This window comes from Octopus bimaculoides, chromosome 14, assembly GCF_046866305.1.
Source record: "Octopus bimaculoides isolate indiv1 chromosome 14, ASM4686630v1, whole genome shotgun sequence".
In the NCBI taxonomy this organism is placed as follows: domain Eukaryota; kingdom Metazoa; phylum Mollusca; class Cephalopoda; order Octopoda; family Octopodidae; genus Octopus; species Octopus bimaculoides.
The window spans coordinates 35,983,185-36,005,684 of NC_142941.1; the positions used below are offsets into that span (position 1 = coordinate 35,983,185).

The following is a 22,500-nucleotide window of genomic DNA, read 5'->3' on the forward strand; positions in this document are numbered from 1 at the left end:
TTGAACACTGATTCCATTCAGTGTGTTGAGAAACTGGATATCTTTTTTGGCAGATACATTTTCTTTTTCTCTTAAGGAGAAGCAGTGCCCATGATCCTTTGCAGAGAATCGAAGTCTGGTTGATGGGAGAGAGAGGGAGAAAGATATCCTTAAACCATAGACTTGGTCCAAATGCTTGCAACAGAATGGACTCTGTTAAATGTACCCAAGGTTTCAAGTGGTGATGCTAAACAAGGCAATGGATTAAATCTACTAGTTTCAGCTATAGATTATGAACAAGTAAGCCATAGAAGAAACTGAACTCAGTAAACAGAGCCAGGACAAATACTGCAAGGTTTCCAATCCAATGTTCTAACAATTCTTCCAACCCACAACCCAAAATTGGGACTTCTTTTTATTACCCCTGAAAGGATGAAAGTCAAAGTTGATCTTAGCAGGATTTGAACTCAGAATGAAGAGTTGACTAAGTTTCAAACTCGGATTACAAAAGGTCATTTTGGAACATGAAGCTTTATTTTTTCCCTTTTCCCTTCCCTTCATACTTATTAACAGTTTCAGTGATTTAAATATGGTACCATAAAATGCCAAATCCATTAGCATTTTATTTGTGTATTGCTGTTGACTTATGTGACACAGTTCTAGATGAGCAGGTGTTTTATACAATAATATTCATAAACTATGGATGGGCAGTAAGTTAACCAAGATTTCGTTGCAATGCTGTATGTAACATTACACAGTTACATATACAAATTTTCATACACACTAACACACACACACATGCACATCAGACAAACAGGCAAGAGACCTGAAGCAAAGATTTAATGTAATACTGGAATTAACAGCTACTAGTGTGAAAAATAGCATATATTATTCATGTCATCTCTAGAAGAGGTTTTATGTAAATAACGTCATATACAAATTACACTACATCGATACATAAAAACATAAGCAAGTATATGAGTGTTTGTGTATAAATATATATATATATATACACACACACACACACACACACACACACACACACACAAACATCATAAATACATATATATATAAGGATAGGCATGGCAGTGCAGTAATAAGTTTGCTTCCCAACAACATGATCACAGGTTCAGTCCCACAGTGTGGCATTTTGAACAAGTGTCTTCTGCTATAGCCTTGGACCAACCAAATCCTTGTGAGTAGATTTGGTAGATGGAAACTGAAAGAAGCTTGTCATATATATATATATATATATATATATATACATATATATATATATATATATATATATATATATATATATATATATATATGCATGTATGTATGTGTATGTGTCTGACTGTCTGTCTCCCACCAGTGCTTCACAACTGGTGTTGGTGTATTTACTGTCCTCATACCTTAGCAGTTCAGCAAAAGAGACCAATAGAATAAATACCAGGCTTAAAAGAAAAGTACAGGGGTCAATTTGTATGACTAAAATTCTTCAAGGTGGTGTTCCAGCATGGCTGCTGTCTGATGAGTGAAACAAGCAAAAGAGAATATATATGTATGTATGTATGTATGTATGTATGTATGTATGTATGTATATAAGACAATGATTCTTGCAAAAGTAGTCATGTGTCCTTCATTTCGTAATTCATTCACTCACTGTGCTGGGTACTTTATGGCTTTGTGTATTTTCCTTAATGGAAATATACAACAATAAATGTGCATGTGTGTGTGTGTGTGTGTGTGTGTGTGTGTGTGTGTGTGAATAAATGTAAGTGCGGAAGTGCCCAACTTGGTAAAACCAAGTTTTGGAAGCATTGAGTGTGTATAAATGTATGTACAATAGAGCCCTTTGACCAATTTCCTTTTCAAGACACTCCTATAATCCATCATCTAACTGTAATTTTTCCTTGATGCTATTAACCTTTTTCATCACCAAGAATCATTTCATTTGAAATCTGTCCCAAATCCTCAATACTGTCCTCTCCAGTCACATTTTGCATTATCTTCTCTACGCAAGCCACCAAATCATCTCATCACCCTCATAAGTCTCTTACTTTCTCCATGCATGATACCTGTCCCTCTCTCTCCCCCTTCACACCCTTGGTACCTATCCAACTGCTTAACACTCTATCAGCTTTCACATAGCTACTGCATCATTACCATTCTGCTGCTCTTCACTTCAATCTTCTCTGTCTACAATTTGCTACATCCACTTCTCAACGTTACCCAAACTCAACAGTTGTCACCTACTTATCCCTATCTCCCATACTTATCATCCACTCAACACTTGTCCTTCATTATTCATCCTCTCTCACTCATTTCCCATCTCTCACTCTCTCATACACTCTTGCAACCTCCACTCACCAACAGTCCCCAGGTTCCTCTTCCCCCATTCATTTCTACTCATCTCATATCTTGAGGGTCCACACAGATGTTTCACCACTATTCTTATCTCTTCCCTGCTCCACCCTAATCACACCCTCACCTTCTCTTTTAAAATATGTAGAACCATGTGTTCCTTCCACAGCAAGAAACCTTATCTATCATGGCCTTTTTTCTTACACTATAAACTCTTATTTCCCAGCATAAAGCCACCACTCTCATGGATCATGGTCTTGCAAGTCACATGGTAATCTCACTGGGGCGAGTGACATTTATGTGTATCAGTCTGTGTGAATCAGGTGTGTATTTAATTGTTCAGTCTGTGGCAAGCATGTGCACTAAATTTCTGCTATCAGCATTTCCCAAAATTGTGGTTGGTCCTACATAAGCCTTCAGCACAGAAAACTAATCATCTGTGTAGGTAGTCTAACAACTGTAATATTGGCTGGTAGATCCTCATATGAATCCACTATATACACATGCACACTCATATACTTATACACCACAGTGAACTTATTCAGAGTATGAGCACTTCTGCATAACCAAGGTCCAAATTTGCTAGAGGTCAATATTTCATAGAAAACTCACAGAATTCAATCACTCAAACTTATGTTGTTGCTATTAAGAGTATCTTATTTTATACATATACAGAGGGTTATTAACATGTTAAGCTCATAAACATTAAAATTATGAATACTTTGTCATGTAAACTCAATTACTAAAGTGTTTTAAATTTATAATTATAAATTTTGACGGGGACACCAGTGGTTATGATTGAATGGGAACCAGAGATAGGAATGTTTATTTATGGAAAGATTGGATCCACCAACATTTGACTGATCCGAGGACAACTGATGATCACATGGACACCAGAACTACATTACATTATAGATGTAAACACATAGTAGCCTACAGAAATTTAATGTCTTACAAACAAACACACACACACACACACACACACACACATGTACATATAGCTATACATACCTTATACAAATATTTGTGCATTATTGTAAAAATGAAATGTGTGTACATACACAGTAACATTTTGGTAAGAATGTGTGTGTGTGTGTGTGTGTGTGTGTGTGTGTGTGTGTATTTACACACACACTCACATATACATATATATATTAGGGTTATGACTTTTTGATTTTATTTGGAAGTAAGCAATTTCTTCTATCAAAAGTCAATGAACACTTTCATATAAGTAGGGAAAATAACCTTTATTTTAAGTTGTTTTTTTTTTAAAAAAAAACCTCACCTCCATCTGAAGAAATCTAACACCACTTTTGATCCAAATCATGCAAGATTCTAAGTGGGGTGGGGTTCGTAATGTCTACTCAAGTTTTTACCAAATTTGGTGTTCTGACTTAATGCAATGCAGAAGCAGTATATCTCAAATTTCAGCTTTCAATTTTAAGTAGTTCAGGAGTTATAGAGCTTTTAATTCGTTACCACTTAGGCCCTACGTTAGGAAATATCCTCTTCCTCTCCTTTTTATTTCTGTGACATTAAAAACTCTGACTATATTAACCGTTTTTCAGAATAGTAGGCTTATCCAACTAGAGTATCTTGTGTCACTCAAAGAAACAGAAAAATCTGGAAGAATCTCGTGCAGTTTCAAGACTCACACAGGAAAAGAAGACCTGTTTCTCTAGAACAGCATTCTTTAGAAAACAACTGCAGGATACCAATAAAACTTCAAATTGTTGGTCACAACCTGTTCCTTGGAGGTATAATCAAAGGAAGAAAAGAAAGAACAAAGGAAATTTCAAAGGAAGTAACTTTTCTATGGGAAAAGAAATTAAATTTCCCATAATTATCAATTCAACATGTACAAGCAAAAGTAGATAAAGTGTTGAATACCTATGATAAATGTGTAAAATGAGGAAAATATGATTCATTGAAAGGAATTTTTGACATCACAAAGGAAAATGGTGAATGGCTGTGCAGTGAGATTAGAATGCTATATTATCTTCAAATTGAAAGCAAAGGACAGGTTGGGCATGCAACAGGAAAGGCAGCCAGTTCCAAAACTATCTATCCATCCAAAAGAAGAAAAGTGTCCTTAATGCCAACTTCAAGCAGAGCAACTCCAGTGTCATCATCAACGTCTAAAGCAGAGACTGAAAGTGAATAACAAGAGTCCGAAAAATCAGATGAAGAATCCACACAAACAAGGAGGAAGTATAGCAAAACTGGAACTGCAACCAAGTTAGTAATATCTTCCAAGCTATCAATGCAAAAAGCAGCAACAGTTTGTCGACAATTATCTCAAGATGGAATCAACATGGAGACTCCTTCCCAATCTGGTATTTAAAGATCAACTATCAAAGAAGTTGTTAAACTAAATAAGAAAATGAAGAAAACACTAAACTTAGAAAATTGGTCATTACATTTTGAGAGTGAACATATTGATGACCAAGAATATCAAGTTTTAGTTTAAAAGAATGAACAGACAGAATTTAAGTTAGAAGCACTCCAATTACCAACTGGAAAAGCTGATACTGTTGTGAAAGGAATAACAGCTGTTTTAGATGAATACAATTTATGGAACTGTGTAGAGATGATTGTCGCTGATAAAGCAAGTGTGAACATTGGGGAAAGAAATGGCATTGTCATTCAGTTGCAAAGACTGTTTGCTCAAAAGGGTTTGAAAGAACTGCAATTTATTGCTTGTCAGCATCATATCTTTGATAGAGTTCTTCATGTTGTAATGGATAACGAACTTGGAGAAAAAAAAAATCATCTCCCAATATTGAATATACATTCATACCAAGCTTCTAAGTAATTACGAGAAACTCCATGTTAATTTCAACAATGGTGAAGAAAAGATTACTGAATCAGCAGGATGACGAGATGACATGAAATTTCTATTTCATTTGACCAGAGTTTTTCATTTCTTTGAAGAAACCAACAAATTTCAGACTGTAAAGTTTCAAAAAATACCCCAACTTAAGTAATGCAAGATGGAATTCTTGAGCAATACTAGTTCTTTTGGCATTTATTCTTCTACCAGAGAAGAGTTTTGCTTCTCAATGTTTGTCAATTCATCTCTTACAGCTGGGCAGATTTTTGGTTTACTGTCCAAATGTTCAATGCACATGATTATCAGAAGTTATGTGGTAGCCTGCAAGTTCATAAAAAGTCATTGAACTCGGTAAAAAACTTTTAGAGTTGAGAACCATCAAAATTGGAAATTCCAAGAACAAATCAGAGTGCAGAACAGGCAATCAAGTGACTTCAAGATCTTTATGATGTTTGTAAAAAGAAGGAGAAACTTTAGCTTCAATTTATTTTATCTAACAAAACATATTAATTCTTTGGTATGTTTAAACATTTGCTAACATTCAACACCCTTTTTCTTAAACAGTTATTTAAAATTGGAATTAAACCCATAAAGTTAAAAATAGCTCTAGTTAAGAATACAAATGCCCAATTCTATCTCATTATTATCATTAATATTTTCTCATACCAGCAGCCTGTGTTTTTTGGTTGTTTCGCGGTGCTTGGCGTACATGGAGGCTATGGTTTTGGTTCCCACAAGAGGAGCGAACCAGGCTGCTAGAGTTCTGCGATGCAAATGATCTTATAGTTTGTAATACTAACTTCAGGAAACCTGCCAGTCACCTGTTCACCTACCGATCTGGTAGACACACTAGTCAAATTGATTACATCCTCACCAGGAAACGGGAAAGATGGCTAATTATAAATGCCAAAACCTTCCCAGGTGAAGAATGCTCCCCATAATATAGATTAGTAGTTAGCGATTTCAGGATCAGGGCTAAATGATGCCCAAAAGATGACCAGCATGGAGAAGAAGGGTCTGGAAGCTTAAGGATCCTGCAAATGGAGAGAGATTTACAGACGTATTACTTGAAGTTTTTAATGAAATAGAGGGGGATACAGCATCACATGATGTGAAAGACAACTGGAGGCTCCTACGGGACAACCTGTTGAGCGCTACTGGCCAGATCTGTGGATAGTACAAAGTCCCCTCTCGACCCAAAGTAAAGTGGTGGTGGAACAATGTAGTTGACAGGGCCATTAGGGAAAAGAAACAGGAATGGAAGGACTGGAAGAACGGCGGAAGCAGGGAAATGTATCAGATTGCCAGAAGGGAAGCTAGGAGACAGGTTTACTTAGCCAGAGGGGAAGCAGATAAGAAAAAATTTGCCAGTGTTCTGAGTCATGAGGACCAAAGACTTGAAGGTTTTCATGTTGTAAAACAGTGTGTGAGAGAGAATTGTGATGTCATAGGTGAGTAATGTGGTCTGCAATCAGAGTAAAAGGTACCATGACTGCTGAGGACATGCCTAAGCTTGCAAGGAATGAAGCTAGTAGGCTCCGCTGGATGTGTAATGTCAGTGTGCATACACGACAGAGTGTAAGCACCCTGAGAGAAAAGTTCGACATGAGAAGCATAAAGATGTGGTGTGCAAGAGAGATGACTGCACTGGTATGGTCATGTGTTGTGTATGGATGATGACAGCTGTGTGGAAAAGTGTCACACCCTAGCAGTAGAGGGAACCTGTGGAAGAGGTAGACTCAGGAAGACCTGGGATGAGGTGGTGAAGCACGACCTTCAATCGTTGGGTCTCATGGAGGCAATGACAAGTGACTGAGACCTTTGGAGATATGTTGTGCTTGAGAAGATCTGGCAAGTCAAGTGAGACCTTAACTGTGGCCTATGCCAGTGCAGCATAACCGGCTCATTTAGGAGTGCCCTTCAATCATTGGGCAATAAACTGCACTTGCAAAGACTTGTTGAGGCAAGTGAAGTCATTGTCGTGGCCAATGACAGTACAGCCTGATTGGCACCTGTGCCGGTGGCATGTAAAAAGCACCATGCGAGTGTGGTCAATACCAGTGCCACTAGACTGGTCCCGTGCCGGTGGCACATAAAATGCACCATTTGAGCGTGATCATTGCCAGTCCTGCCTGACTGGCTCCGATGCTGGTGGCACATAAAAAATACCATTTGAGTGTGATCATTGCCAGTGCTGCCTGACTGGCTCCAGTGTCGGTGGAATGTAAAAAGCACCATTCAAGCATGGTTGATGCCAATACCACCTGACTGGCCCTCATGCCTGTGGCATGTAAAAAGCACCTACTACACCCTCGGAGTGGTTGGCGTTAGGAAAGGCATCCAGCAGTAAAAACATTGCCAGATCAGATTGTAGACTGGTGCAGCCTTCTGGCTTGCCAGCCCTCAGTCAAACAGTCCAATCCATGCCAGCATGGAAAGCGGATGTTAAACGACGACAATGATGATGATCGAATGCTTGTAGTGACCTCGGTCTTAAAATAGACTAGTTTTGAACCTATTCATAGAGCAATCTCAATTCAGTAATCTTTAAAATGTATAAATACACTTTTATTCCACATCTCTCTTGTGTTTACAAGGATTTAGACAGTGGAAATACTGAAGTGTGAATCTAGTGCCACCTAGTGATTATAGTTTAAAAGGCCCATAACTCCGAAACTACTTCAACCAGAAAGTTACAGTTTCAGATATACTATTTCTACATTGCATTGAGTCAGCAAACCAAGTTTGGTAAAAACTTGAGCAGAATTTTGCATGATTTGGTTCAAAAGTGGTGTTAGATTTCTTAATTTGGGAGTGACGTTTTGTTCAAACAAAACAAAATAAATGTTAGTTCCCAGACTTATATGAAATTATTACAATGTAGGGTTATTAGGTTGTGAAAAAGTCATAACCCCAACATATATATTTACACACACACACACACACACACACATATATATATATATATATATATATGAACAATAACACAGATGGGTTGAAGTTCATTATAGCTGTTTCAGAAGTGTTCTTTACTGATGAACAAAAATATTACATGATGTAAAAATATCATTTTCTTCAGGTGAATTAAGAGTAAAATTTAACACTTAGGATACGCCACATAAATAGAACATAATGCAAGTTGACTCTTAAGTATATATTGCATTTTTCCTTTACTCCAAAGAAAATCTCTTTTAGCCTCAAAACTCAAAAATATACAAGTTGAAACATTTTCTATACAAAAGACACAAAGCAACATGTGATTCCTTATTTTCCTTTGTGCCCTTCCATCCTTCTCACTTTTTTATTATATATGTTTATATAAATTCTATATACCAAGAATACGTATATAATTTCACTTGAACTATAAACATTCATTCTGTGGAGGCATATCTTTATATTTTTCATTTTCATACATATAAGTGCATTCAATAAAATTGTTCTCTACTTAGGTTAAAAAGTTAAGCATGTTTTAATTACACAATAAACACACCTATATGTATACATGCACACACACACATATACATATATATATATATATATATACATATATACACACATACATATATGCACACATACATATATGCACACATACATATATGCACACATACATACATATATAGACAGACATACATATATACACACATACATACACACACATATCCACACACACACACACACACACACACACACAAACACACGCATATGTGTGTGTATATATATATATATATATATATATATATATATATATATATATATATATATATATATATATATATATATATATAACAAAATTTTGATGCACTTTCAACTTTTTCTCAGTATGTTTCATACGTACATATGCTTACATATATATATATATACACACACACATGCATCTATCTCATTAAGCAATCTATCACATGCACACACTGGCAAAGAGAGGGCAATACACACTCATAAACAACACACTTGTACAATATTCACAATGTTCACACAAAACAAAGCCTTATGAGCACATACATATGCTAATAATAATAATAATAATAATAATAATAATAATAATGATGATGATGATGATGATGATAACATTGTACATTGTATATGTACAATAGCACACATCTGATGTCCTGTTTGGTACACATCCACTTGATATTCCACAGCACAAATATATGCTCCATGTGCAGCAAGTAGTATTGCATAGGCAGAAATATTTATAATCCACAGGTCCTCTCAGAATAAATAAAAAAATATGCATCTATTGACAAATTCAAACAACTCTTCCTTTACAGCAACATATTCTAGCATATACTATCAATTTGTTCTCAGTACGTGCAGACGTATCTGAATGTTTGTGTGTGTAAGTATTTGTGTGCATGTATGTGTGTGTGTGTATGTATGTATGTATGTATGCATATGTGTGTTTGAGCATATGTGGGTGGAGGAGTACATTTCTAAGTATGTGTTTATGTACTGGGATCTATACATATATATTTGAGTATGTACACAAATAGATATGTATGAAAGTAAGTGTATATAAGTATTTTTCTGCATGTATATAGATACTATACTACACAAAAAACATGCTAAACATACAGATGCTGATATAGAGGTATATGCACTAATTCAAGATATGTATTTGTGTGTATGCCTGTATGTACATGTGTGCATGTATGTATATGAATGACAAAATATATAAAACAAGCGTGAATGTCTCACTACACACATATTAAAGAGATTTTAAGAGAATTCAAATTTTTAAAAATACTTTAGAGTATATATTCATAAATTATTACTTATGCAATATTAGTTATGTAATGATGTATGTAAATATTATATAGGTAATAATGCACGTATATAGATAAATGTATGTATTTGTGCATGTATATAAATTATATATGAAGCAATTTGAAGGGACTGTTATCACTACTTGAGCAACATATGATACAGCTGGCTCACAAAACATAAGCAAGTGAATCAAATAGACAGCTTTGGATAAAATACAAATTCTAAAATTTATGAAATGAAGCAGAACTTTTTATGAAAAAAAATCTTCTAGCTGAAAACTGGATGACTGAAAATCTTAACTAGAAATTATTATCATTACTACTTCAGGCAAGCTGTAGGAACTGTTAAAGTGTTGGACAAAATGCTTTATGGGATCTTTTTCTGGTCTCTTACATTCTGAGTTCAAATACCACTGATGTGGACTTTGTCTTCTATTTTTTAGAGGCTTGTAAAATAAAGTCCCAGTGAAGTGCGGGGGAAGGAGGACTGTAGTCAACATAGCCTCACTCAAAACAAGATTGTTGCCCCTGTGCCATTATTTGAAAGAATTATCATTAGAACTGGCCACAATCCTTCAACATCTGATACAGTTCCAGACAAATGCCTATCCAAGTTGAATTTGTTATATATATATATATATATATATATATATATATATATATATATCCATGTATGTAAGTAAAAAGAACCCCTTTGGTCACAAATAACCATGAGATTGCATGAAGAAAGTTCCCCTCTGAAGAACAAGTCTGAGCAAGATGATTTGTGGAAGATCAGCAGTCCAAGCATACCAGTCCCCACCTCTGCACACCACTAATGTAATCCAAAGGAAAAGTGAAGGCTGATACAGTTTGGCACCTGTAAGTTTATAACTTACTTCTACAGCTGAGTCAACTGGTGCAACATGAAATAAAGGTTCTTGCACAAGAACACAACACATGGCCCAGTGCAGGAACTGAACTCACAACCACATGATTGAAACTCCAATGCTCTAACCACTGAGCCATGTTCCTTCATTGTATACAGATATGTATGTATGTATATATATATATATATATATATATATATATATATATATATATATGTATGTAGGTATGTGTGTGTGTGTGTGTGTGTGCGTGTGTGTGTATAGAGAGAGAGGGAGAGTGAGAGAGAGGAATGAAAATATGTCTAAGTATACATATGTTTTTGCATTTGTTTGGCAAGTTTATTGAAGTGAAATGTATTGAAACAGATGTACCATAAAGGGTTATTTTGTCAATGACTGTACACAAGTACATACACTGGTTCTATTTCACTTTTCTTTTTTATTATAAGTCCATTAGTTATCTAATTAATCAATTAAATAACTGATTGCATTACTAATCACTTGATCAATCAATCAATCATCTGGTTAGTCACAGCCCTTTTGTCACCTCTCACAATATCCAGTTAGGATACATTGTGATGGACATGAAGTAAAAAGGGCACAACACATCATTGATATAAATTTGTGAATAGCAACAAAAGGACTCTGAAAACCAACTGACTAATTAATGATTAGTCAAGCAATTGATTAGTTAATTGGTTAATTTCTTAACTTGATTACTAGTAATAATAATAAAGAAGCAAAATAGAACCAGTACATGTATTTTTCTTGGCAAAAAGACCCATTCAAGATACATATGTACACACACACACAAACACATATTATTACTGCCATCATAATCATCATCAAAATTATAATTTAAAATCTGCTTTTCATACTAGTGTGAGTTGGACAAGTCATTTGTACTTGATTGTATGTTTCATTTTTGTCTTGGTTTCTGTGGTTGGATGTCCTTCCACCACCAACTACTTTATGTTATATTCTTTACTGCATGCAAATTGTCATGACACCAGCACCTGTAAGGTTATGTCTTTGACAAGACTAAAGGATCTTCACAATCATACACTTATCAGACTGTAGTGAGTGCATCTTATCATAGCATCTGCACTAGAAAGGATAGGGGCTAGCAGAGTGATGGATAGCAAGAAATGGAAAAAACAGAGAGGGTGAATGATGGATGTCAATACGAAAAACCAGTGGGAAATACAGGTAGAGTGTATGAAGTACACTCTATGCTTCTTATATTCTACCTATACTCCTTTAAGTTAAGTATATACCTCAAAGCAGTGAGAGATAGGATGATAAGGATGAGAGGAACTGGCAAGGCCAGGGCCCACACAAGATTCCATAATGAATATATTTATATATCTATATATATAAAACAGAGCTAATAGTGGGGGATTATCAATCAGGACAAAATACTTCATAAGCTCTCCGTTGACACACTAGGCTAACAATGTTATTTAGATTAGTGAGGAACTCCAGGTTTTCTTATGGTAGGGTCCAAGGTTATGGTTCATCACAATTCTATATTGTAAATCCATGGGTAGGCTCCAGACAAGCCAGTTTTTACAAAGAGTGATACATAAAAAACAAATTAAAAATAATGGTCATTACTTATTTTTCCTTTATTGGAGCAAATTTGAATAAACCTATCAGTATTGTAGCTATAATGATTACTGGAAACAGCTGTATGACAAATTTGCTCCAATAAAGGAAAAATATGTAATGACCATTATTTTTAACTTGTTTTTTTTTTATCTATACCTCTCTCTCTCTCTATATATATATATATATATATATATATATATATATATATATATATATATATATATATATATATATATATACATACATACATACATATAGGGTGTCCCAAAAGTCACTGATGGGTTTCAATTTTTAATAACTTCCTTAACTTAACAAATGAAGGCATGACATTTTGATATAATATAAAGGACATAATGGAAATTAATATGCACAAGTCAAATTTGAAACATCACTAAATCAAATATGAAAAATTATATCACTTAAATGGCAGCCATTTTCGGCTTTGCATGCATGTGCTCTTTCCTAAACCTGCATCATAACACCCTCAAGAGGTTCAGACCCCACTTCTCTGATTTCTCTATTGATGTTCTCCTTCAGTTGCACCAGGGTCTCAAGTCTGTATCCCCACACAAATAAATCCAGGCCAGTCAAGTCTGGGGAACGTGAAGGCCATTCAAAGTAGACCTCAAACATGGTTCCAGCAAGATGAGGCAACTACTCATACCGCAAGAGAAACAATGCAGTTGTTATGGAGAGAGAATAATCTCCTGCTATGGCAATGTCAACTGGCCTTCATGTACTCCAGACTTGACTAGCCCAGATTTTTTCTTGTGGAGATACCTAAAAGAGAGGGTTTACATCAACAAACTGGAGACCCTGGTGCAACTGAAGGAGAACAGCAACTGAGAAATCAGAGAAGTGGAGTCTGAAACTCTTGAGTGTGTTATTGTGCAAATTTTGGAAAGAACATGGTTGTGCAAAGCGGAAAATGGCTGCCATTTAACCCTTTTGTTACCGTATTTGTTTTTTTTTTTGAGATGCTCTGTCTTTCTTTCAATTAATTTTAAATATAACAATGAATTCAGTAAAATAACTTAGTTACCATTAAGCTGGTGTTAGGAACATAAACTGTGACTAAGGTTTGGTGGAAGATTTTCATTCGAAACATATGAAAACAAGACATTTGTACTACAGAGCCAGAGGCGGTTTCATCTGTGTTAGTATCGAAAGGGCTAAGCAATGTCATTTTCCATATGTGATGTAGATGTGTTGCAAAATTTGACTTGTGCATATTAATTTCCATTATGTCCTTTATATTGTATCAAAATTTCATGCATTTATTTGTTAAGTTAAGGAAGTTATTAAAAATTGAAACCCATCAGTGACTTTTGGAACACCCTGTATGTATATATATATATATATATGTCTGGTTATAATGTCTCATCTACAATTTTCAGCTTCTAGTTTTAGATGCATTGAAAAAAACGCACCAGTACACTCTGTAAAGTGGTTGGCATTAAGAAGAGTATCCAGCCATAGAGTCCAAGCCAAATGACACATATAAGCACCTAGTTTTCGAGAGCAGCAGTTCTTAATGGGAGGTAGATCAGATCGTAATGATCTGTCCAGCACAGAAAGTGGAAGTAAAATGATGATGAGGATGATAAATATACTTATATATATGCATATACATGTACATATCTGTACAGACACATACATACAGATATGTATGCACACATAAAAAGAAAAGAACAGAAGCAGCAGAATTCAACTCCAGAAACATTAGGCTCCAAAATAATTCTTTGAAACAAATCTAATCTAGTTTTCTCTTTTCCATTGTCTGCCATGCCTATATGCTTCAAGCAGAAACAGTGATACACATATTTTTACACACACACACACGTGTGTAGATATATATATATATATATATATATATATATATACAAAAACAATGAGAGAAGGATAAAAATGGATGTGTGTGTGTGTGCATGTGTGTGTAAGTGCATGTGTGTGTGTGTGCTTATATATATACATATATATATATATATATAAACGCGTGTGTGTCATCATCATCATCATCATCGTTTAACGTCCGCTTTCCATGCTAGCATGGGTTGGACGATTTGACTGAGGACTGGTGAAACCGGATGGCAACACCAGGCTCCAGTCTGATTTGGCAGAGTTTCTACAGCTGGATGCCCTTCCTAACGCCAACCACTCAGAGAGTGTAGTGGGTGCTTTTACGTGTCACCCGCACGAAAACGGCCACGCTCGAAATGGTGTCTTTTATGTGCCACCCGCACAAGCCAGTCCAGGGGCACTGGCAACGATCTCGCTCGAAAATCCTACAGGAGCCAGTCAGGCGGTACTGGCAACGGCCACGCTCAAAATGGTGCATCTCATGTGCCACCCGCACAAGAACCAGTCCAGGGGCACTGGCAACGATCTTACTTGGCTTGCCGGGTCTTCTCACGCACAGCCCATTTCCAAAGGTCTCGGTCCGTAGTCATCGCCTCGGTGAGGCCCAATGTACGAAGGTCTTGCCTCACCACCTCAGCCCAGGTCTTCCTGGGCCTACCTCTTCCACGGGTTCCCTCAACTGTTAGGGTGTGGCACTTTTTCACGCAGCTATCCTCCTCCATTCTCACCACATGTCCATACCAGCACAATCGTCTCTCTTGCACGCCACAACTGATGCTTCTAATGTTCAGCTTTTCTCTCAGGATACTTACACTCTGACGGGTATTCACATTGACATTACACATCCAACGGAGCATACTGGCTTCATTCCTTGCGAGCTTACGTATGTCCTCAGCAGTTACAGCCCATGTTTCACTGCCATGTAGCATGGTTGTTCGTACGCATGCGTCATACAGTCTGCCTTTTACTCTGAGTGAGAGTCCCTTTGTCGCCAGCAGGGGTAAGAGCTCTCTAAACTTTGCCCAGGCTATTCTTATTCTAGCAGCTACACTTTCAGCGCACCCACCCCCACTACTAACTTGGTCGCCCAGATAGCGGAAGCTATCGACTACCTCTTATGGTAAACAAGTTTATATCATTAGTTCCTACACCCGTTTCACAATTATGGTTGGCCTAGAACCCTGCACTGTGCTTCCAAGTGCATTTAGATGCTTAACCAGAATGGATCATCAGGTAACATTTTATTGCATTAAGTTACAAAAAACTAATACTTATATATATGTAGGAGAGATAGAGAGAGAGAAAAATGCAATAAACAGGATGGTGTTTTACAGCTGGATGCCCTTCCAATTACTAACTACACAACCATAATGTAAATCACAAACCAGTTAATTCCTGTTTCTCTAGTTAGATCAACATTGCATTGTCAACACACTCAACACATTGCCCAGAGCTATATTTAAGCTTCTGACCATGTTATTAGAAATCTAGCATTAACCAAAGAGCTATTGTATCTATAATAATGTTTCCTCACATAGGTAACCTAACGAGGTTACTAGTTTTGGGGATGCTTAAGAAGAAAGTGTGGTCAATGGTTGTCTTTGCTATTCAAAGAGTATTTCAAATTACTGACTTTGAAAGAAAGAAAAAGAAAAAGACAACCTCAGCTGGATTTGAACTAAGAGCATGGAATATTGTAAATATATACCACAAAACATTTGGTCCACAATTCAACTAATTCTGCAAACTGCTGCCCATAATAATAATGATTTCAAATTTTGGCACAGATAGCAATTTGGGGTGATGGATTGGGTTAAGTTGATTACAAAAGTCCCAAGTGCTCCACTGGTATATATTTTACTGACTCTGGAAGGTTAAAAGCAAAGTCAACCTCAGTGGAATTTGAATTCAGAATAAGATTAGCCAGAAGATATGCCATAAAGTATTTGTCTGGATGCACTAAAGATTCTGCTAGCACACTGTCCAATAATAATAATCCTTTCTACTATAGGCACAAGGCTTGAAATTTGGGGAGGGAGGACTAGTCGATTACATCAACCCCAGTACTCAACTGATACTTATTTCATCGACCCCGAAAGGATGAAAGGCAAAGTCGACCTTAGCGGAATTTGAACTCAGGATATAGAAACGGACCAAACACCGCTAAGCATTTTGCCCAACATACTAATGATTCTGCCAGCTCACCACCTTAATAATAATAATAATAATAACAACAACAATAATAATTTTGCCACAAGGGCAGCAATTTTGGGGGAGGGGTAGTTGATTAGATTTACCCCAGTACTCAACTGGTACTTATTTTAGCAACCTCAAAAGGATAAAAGGTAAAGTCGACCTTCATGGGATTTGAACTCAGAATGTAGTGACAGACGAAATACTGCTAAGCATTTCACCCAGTGTGCTAATGATTCTGCCACTTGCCACCTTAATAATAATAATAATAACGATAATAATGAGGAGGAGGAGGAGGAGGAGGAGGAGGAGGAGGAGGAGGGGGAGGAGGGGGGAAGAAGAAGAAGAAGAAGAAATCATAGCAGCCCAGGATCAATGCCTACCTACATGAAACTACCAGGCCAACATCTCAAAGAATGGCAGTAGCCCAACATGTGCAGCCTTCTTTCACCTCCAGAGTATCTCAACAGGCATGATAGAACAGCACAGTATAGTCACTGGCTAATTTGTAAAGACCTGGCCCTGCCCCATGATAAAAGCTGGTGGGAACAGTGCTTGAAAAGGATCACATTTCACTCCTTTGGAACTTCACTGTTCAAACTGACAGAAAGATAGATGTAAATATGCCAGACATTATATAGAAGGATTTCAGATAAAAATCATACCTATTCATTGATATAACTGTCCCAATCGACATAAACACATATGTCATAACCTACCAAAAACTGAGCAAATATAAAGATCTTGAAATAGAAATTAGTAAAATGTGAAACCTCAAAACAACAACTGTTGTCATAAGTGACCTAGGAATGATAGCAAAAGGGGCTGATTGTTACCTATCTCAGATACCAGGAAATTCAAAACATAGTGCACATAAGAACTGCTCATATCCTATGAAAAATAATGTCTTTGTGATTCCAAAGAAAAGACAATTTAATCTGTAAACTTTATCAAAAGTACTTTTAAATGTACATAACAGCAAACACCTTGTACTGTCATCTTAAGATCACACTATCATCTTACCATCAAATTATCTTTAAAACAAACTTTTAATTTTCTTGTTTTGACAGACAGTTTCTAGAACAATACTCTGTGCAAAACCTAAAGCATGGCACCCTAGTCATAATACCAACTTGAACTTCTAACTTGAGGTCACTGGGTGAGACTTGGAGTCAACTTGTACAAATACAAAGCAAAAGCCAAACATATAACAATAACAACAACAACAATAATAATTCCTTACTGCTACACAAGCCTCCAAATTTAAGACAGGGATATAATGAAATATGTGAACTAATTGTTGACTGATGCCTTTTTTCCATTTCTAAAATTGGTGTAAGGTTACAAATTTTTGCTATTCAATGTGTCAATCCAGTCAAATTCAATTCATCATCATTTTAATGTCCACTTTTCCTTGTTTGCAGGAGTCCTATGGAATTCATTGAAATAAATTTGCTATGGCTGGATGTCCCTTACCTGATTTCAAACATGGTAATATTTCCCCATGACTGGACATGTTTTTGTGGAAGACTAAAAATCGGTAAGACCACCTGTGCGACATCATGCAATAACAGTCATCATACAATAACAAGGCAAAGAGGAAGACATACAAAGATTCATTTGTCTACCAAATCCACTTGTAAATATTTTGGTTGACTCAGGGCCACAGTATAAGACACTTGCCAAGTTCCATGCATTGTTATAGAACTGAACCAAAATCACATAGTTTGGAAGCAAACTTCATAGCCACACAGTCATCATAGTTTATTAACTCTGGAATAATGAAACGCAACAAATAGTGTTATAACTAAATACTGCAAGTGTAGTGTGTGATTGCCTTACTGATTATGATACTATTATTCCTAATGCATACTCATGGAAAATCTGCAGGTGATAAAGATTCACTTTTATAGTCAAATACTTATGCCAAAGAGTAAATGAATAAAATATATCAAATGCCTTATGAATGAATTTGGTTGATGAAACTGTAGTAAGCCTTTTGTGTATGTCAAGGTATATGTATGTATGCATGTAGATATATGTATATATATTGGGTCATCTTATAAATAATGTGTTTTTTTTATAATTCTTTTATTTTTCAAAATTAAGATAAAGTTCTTTTTAAATCTAAAATATACTCTCCTTCATTTTCTACAATGCTCTTCCATCTATCTGGTAGACTTGCAAGGCCCCTCTTCCAAAATTCACTTGTCCATGATGAAGAATACTCCTCCAGTACTGTTTTGACCACATCTACAGAATTCATATTTTTCCATCTAAATGATTTTGAAGACTGCAGAATAACTGATAATCAGATGTGACAATGTCCAGCAAATATGGTGGGTGTGGCATGGTTTCTCATTCAAACTGCTCCAGCCTTTGGAATGTCATCCTCACTATATGTGGCTGAACATTATCCTGATGGAAGAACACCTTTTGTCTTGAAACCAAAGATGGTCATTTTCATTCTAGCACTAGTGTCAATGAATGGTTGAATGGCTAAATCCAAGCTTCTCTGCTAGTTCCTCAAAAGTTACAATGGGATTTTGTTCCATCAGGGTTTGCAAGACATGCTTGTTGAGCTCTACAGATCTTCCAGGATGAAGCTTGTCTTCTAGGCTGTAGTTTCCAACTTGGAATTTCTGGAACCACTGTTGACACTGGCTTACACTTATTGTCCAACTCCCATATACTGCATTAATATTCCTCACACTTTCCATTGCATTGTTGCCTTTATTGAACTCATAAAGCAAAATATGCTGAATATGTCCCTTTGTCACTTCCATTATAGCTTTGAAAAAATAACTTAAAATCAAACTTCACTCTTCAAAACTTGCACTAAGAATAAGCACAAGGTACAATTATTACCTGCTTTTATAGCAAGCTGATGCAGGTAGTTTATCTCATACTCCTCCGACTTTTAGTTCATCCAATTGCAAAAACAGTATTATTTATGGGATGACCCAATACACACACACACACACACACACACACATACATATATACATATATTGTGTGTGAGTGTGTGCTTGTCACAATTTGAGCTAAACAGTAGTGATGTTTACATTCTGAACTGACATTATGACTGCTTACACTGCACTTTTGGACGATGGAATATAAAAAAAAACGCACACCTGAAACAGGTGAGGGTTGATGACAGGAAGAGCATCCAGCTTTAAAATCCTGCCTCAAAACCAATTCTTGTCCAGCACAGAAAAATAAACATCAAAATGAAGGAACAATGAACATTTCTCTTCATCCACAAGACCAAGGGACCAGTGGAGAAGGAAGGATTATCTGGTGGTTGATGAAGGTAGCCAATGTAAAGATTTTGGTTGAGAGGACAGTATTAAAGATGAGAGACGGATAGCAACTGAAATATTTTCAGGTAGTAAGTAAAGTTAATGGCATCAAAGAAAAACTGAAGTTACAGATGATGGGTAGTTACAGATGATATGAGGTAGAAAGTGGGTGAGGTCCAGTTGTGCACACATATTTATATATACACACACATAGATATGTATACATACACACACTGAGCTTCCCGAGCTTACTTTTGCTGCATTGGGCAGTTCTTCTCGAGGACAAAAATTCACCAATCATCCTGTTTCCTTTTTCTTGATAAAGTTCACGGTTCTGAGAAGAATTTATTACTGCCTCATGCATATATGTACTATTAAAAGTAATGATGTAAGTTTTCATTAGGCATGCCATTCAGAAAATCCTGCAGGTTGCAGGTTGTCTATGACTGCTCTATACAACTACCATCTGATAATATAATACAACCAACACAATTCAAGTCAAGTATGGGGGCACAACTCTCCAAGTTGTGTATGGTTGTCAAACCAACACAGTACATACACAATCACTATGCAATAATATAACACAAGCCATACACTTGATGCAATCACCACCAGTACTTATCTTTATATCTGGTCTTTTTTTGCTGAAACAACATATAGTTTTTATAAAAATCATGGAAAAATAATAAAAATAATAATTATCATCATCATCATCAATATTTAACCTCCGTTTTTCCATGCTGGCATGGATTGGACAGGAGCCTGTTTTGGCTTGGTTTCTATGACTGGCACCTTGGTTTTAGAATTTCAATTCCGTTGTGGAGGGTGGGTCTCAGTCCTCTGTTATCTCCATCATAAGGTTCAGTGTTTTGAGATTGGCCTTCAATACTTCATCTCATGTCTTCCTGGGTCTCCCTCTTTTACAGTTTCCCTCCTTTCAACAACTGGGGCAAAGCCTTTAATTTTTTTTGGAGGGGTGAGTAGTTGATTACATTGAATCCAGTACTTGACTGGTACTTTATTTCATCAACGCTGAAAGGATGAAAAGCAAAGATGACCTCAACAGGATTTGAATTCAGAACATAACAAGTAGGAAGAAATGCCACAAGCATTTTGTCTGACATACTAACAATTCTGCCAGCATGCCACTTTTAGTTCCAAATTTTGGTACAAGGCCAGCAATTTTATGGGGAAGTAGGTTAGTAGATTACATCAGCCCTAGTACTTGACTGGTACTTTACCCCAATGGAAAAAAAAGCAGAGGTGCTCGACACAATTTGAACACAGAAGAGTCAGAATACGATAATGATGGGAGTGATAATGACAATGTATTTCTAAAAGTTGATATATTTCAGGTGAGTGATATAATTAATTGAAATGACATACATATATAACTAGTACTTATATATTCAATCCCTGAAGTTGATTTAAGGGTTTGTATTCGAAAAGAGCTAGACAAAAGAGCTAAATATTTTAACACATTTAACCCCTTTGCTCCAATTCCAGTAGTGTTACCTCATATTACCCATGTCCATCTAAGCCCTACAAACCATTATTTTCATCTTTCTAACAACAAATGTCATTCACTTATAGTCCATCTTTATTCATTATTGTTTACTTGTTTTAGACAATGGACTGTGGCCATACTAGAACATTGCTTTAAAGAGTTTAGTTGAAAATCAACCCCAGTACAGAGTCTTCTTTTTTTAAGCCTGATACTTATTCTGTCATTCGCTTTTGCCAAAACACTAGGTTACTGGCATGTAGACATTTCAAAACCAGTTGGACAAACACAAACATAGATGTGTGCGTGCACACACACACACACATGTATGTATACAACAGACTTCAACACAATTTCTCAACTCACAAGACTATGGTCAACCCAGAGCTATAATAAGAGACACTTGCCCAAGGTGCCATACAGTGGGACTGAACCAAAGACCATAGGGTTGGGAAGCAAGCTTTTCAACCACACAGACATACCTGTGCCTATCCTTGTTTTGCCAAAATGGTAGTCAAATTGCTGTAATCTATGAATAAGAACAAATGCCAACCAAATTAATTTTTCCTAAGCATAATCCGCTTTCTCCAAAAACACCCACAGAAAAGAAATAATAAAAAAAGAAAAAGAAATGCACCTAAAGATAATATTTGGTAATACACTAAATTGCAAATCTCAACATGAATATATCTCAATATCTAATACTAAATATATGATTTTTCAATAACAAAATTTAAATCTAACAATAGAATCAGGAAATAAAGACAACAAAAATGAATAAAGAGATATTATGTTATCAGTATCTCATGAAAACAACAATAATAGCTGATGTTTTAAGCAAGACACACCTCTACTCAATCAGGGTACATGGCTGTGTTTTCATATTTTATTACAATATCAGAAATTTTTTAAAAAAGCAAGAAAAAATTATTTCATGGAAGGAGTGCTATAGCATGGTCACGCTCAATTGGTTGTAACGTGGGAAAGAGGAAAAGCAAATAACCAAGAGTGTACCAGCATTATATTCCAGTGAATAATTTCACTTTAAGAAATTAGTTTGGATAAGAATGAAATTTTAGCAAATAGTTTCGCATGATCTGATTCCAGCTGTGACAGTGCATTTGCATAAATGTCATTATATTATCAATGCTGCTTCAACATGACGTTACCATGCTAGCATGGACTGGCAACACACACACATATATATATATGCATGCGTAAGTGTATATATATATAC

At 36.1% G+C, this 22,500-nt stretch overlaps 1 protein-coding gene and 1 pseudogene across 8 annotated transcripts in view; one reads left to right on the forward strand and one right to left on the reverse strand.

Annotated features, from left to right (window-relative positions):
* Nucleotides 1-22,500, reverse strand: part of LOC106873930 (protocadherin-18) — a 178,535-nt gene that overhangs the window by 63,085 nt on the left and 92,950 nt on the right. The window lies entirely within an intron of this gene.
* LOC149132686 (uncharacterized) lies at nucleotides 172-4,424 on the forward strand (annotated as a pseudogene).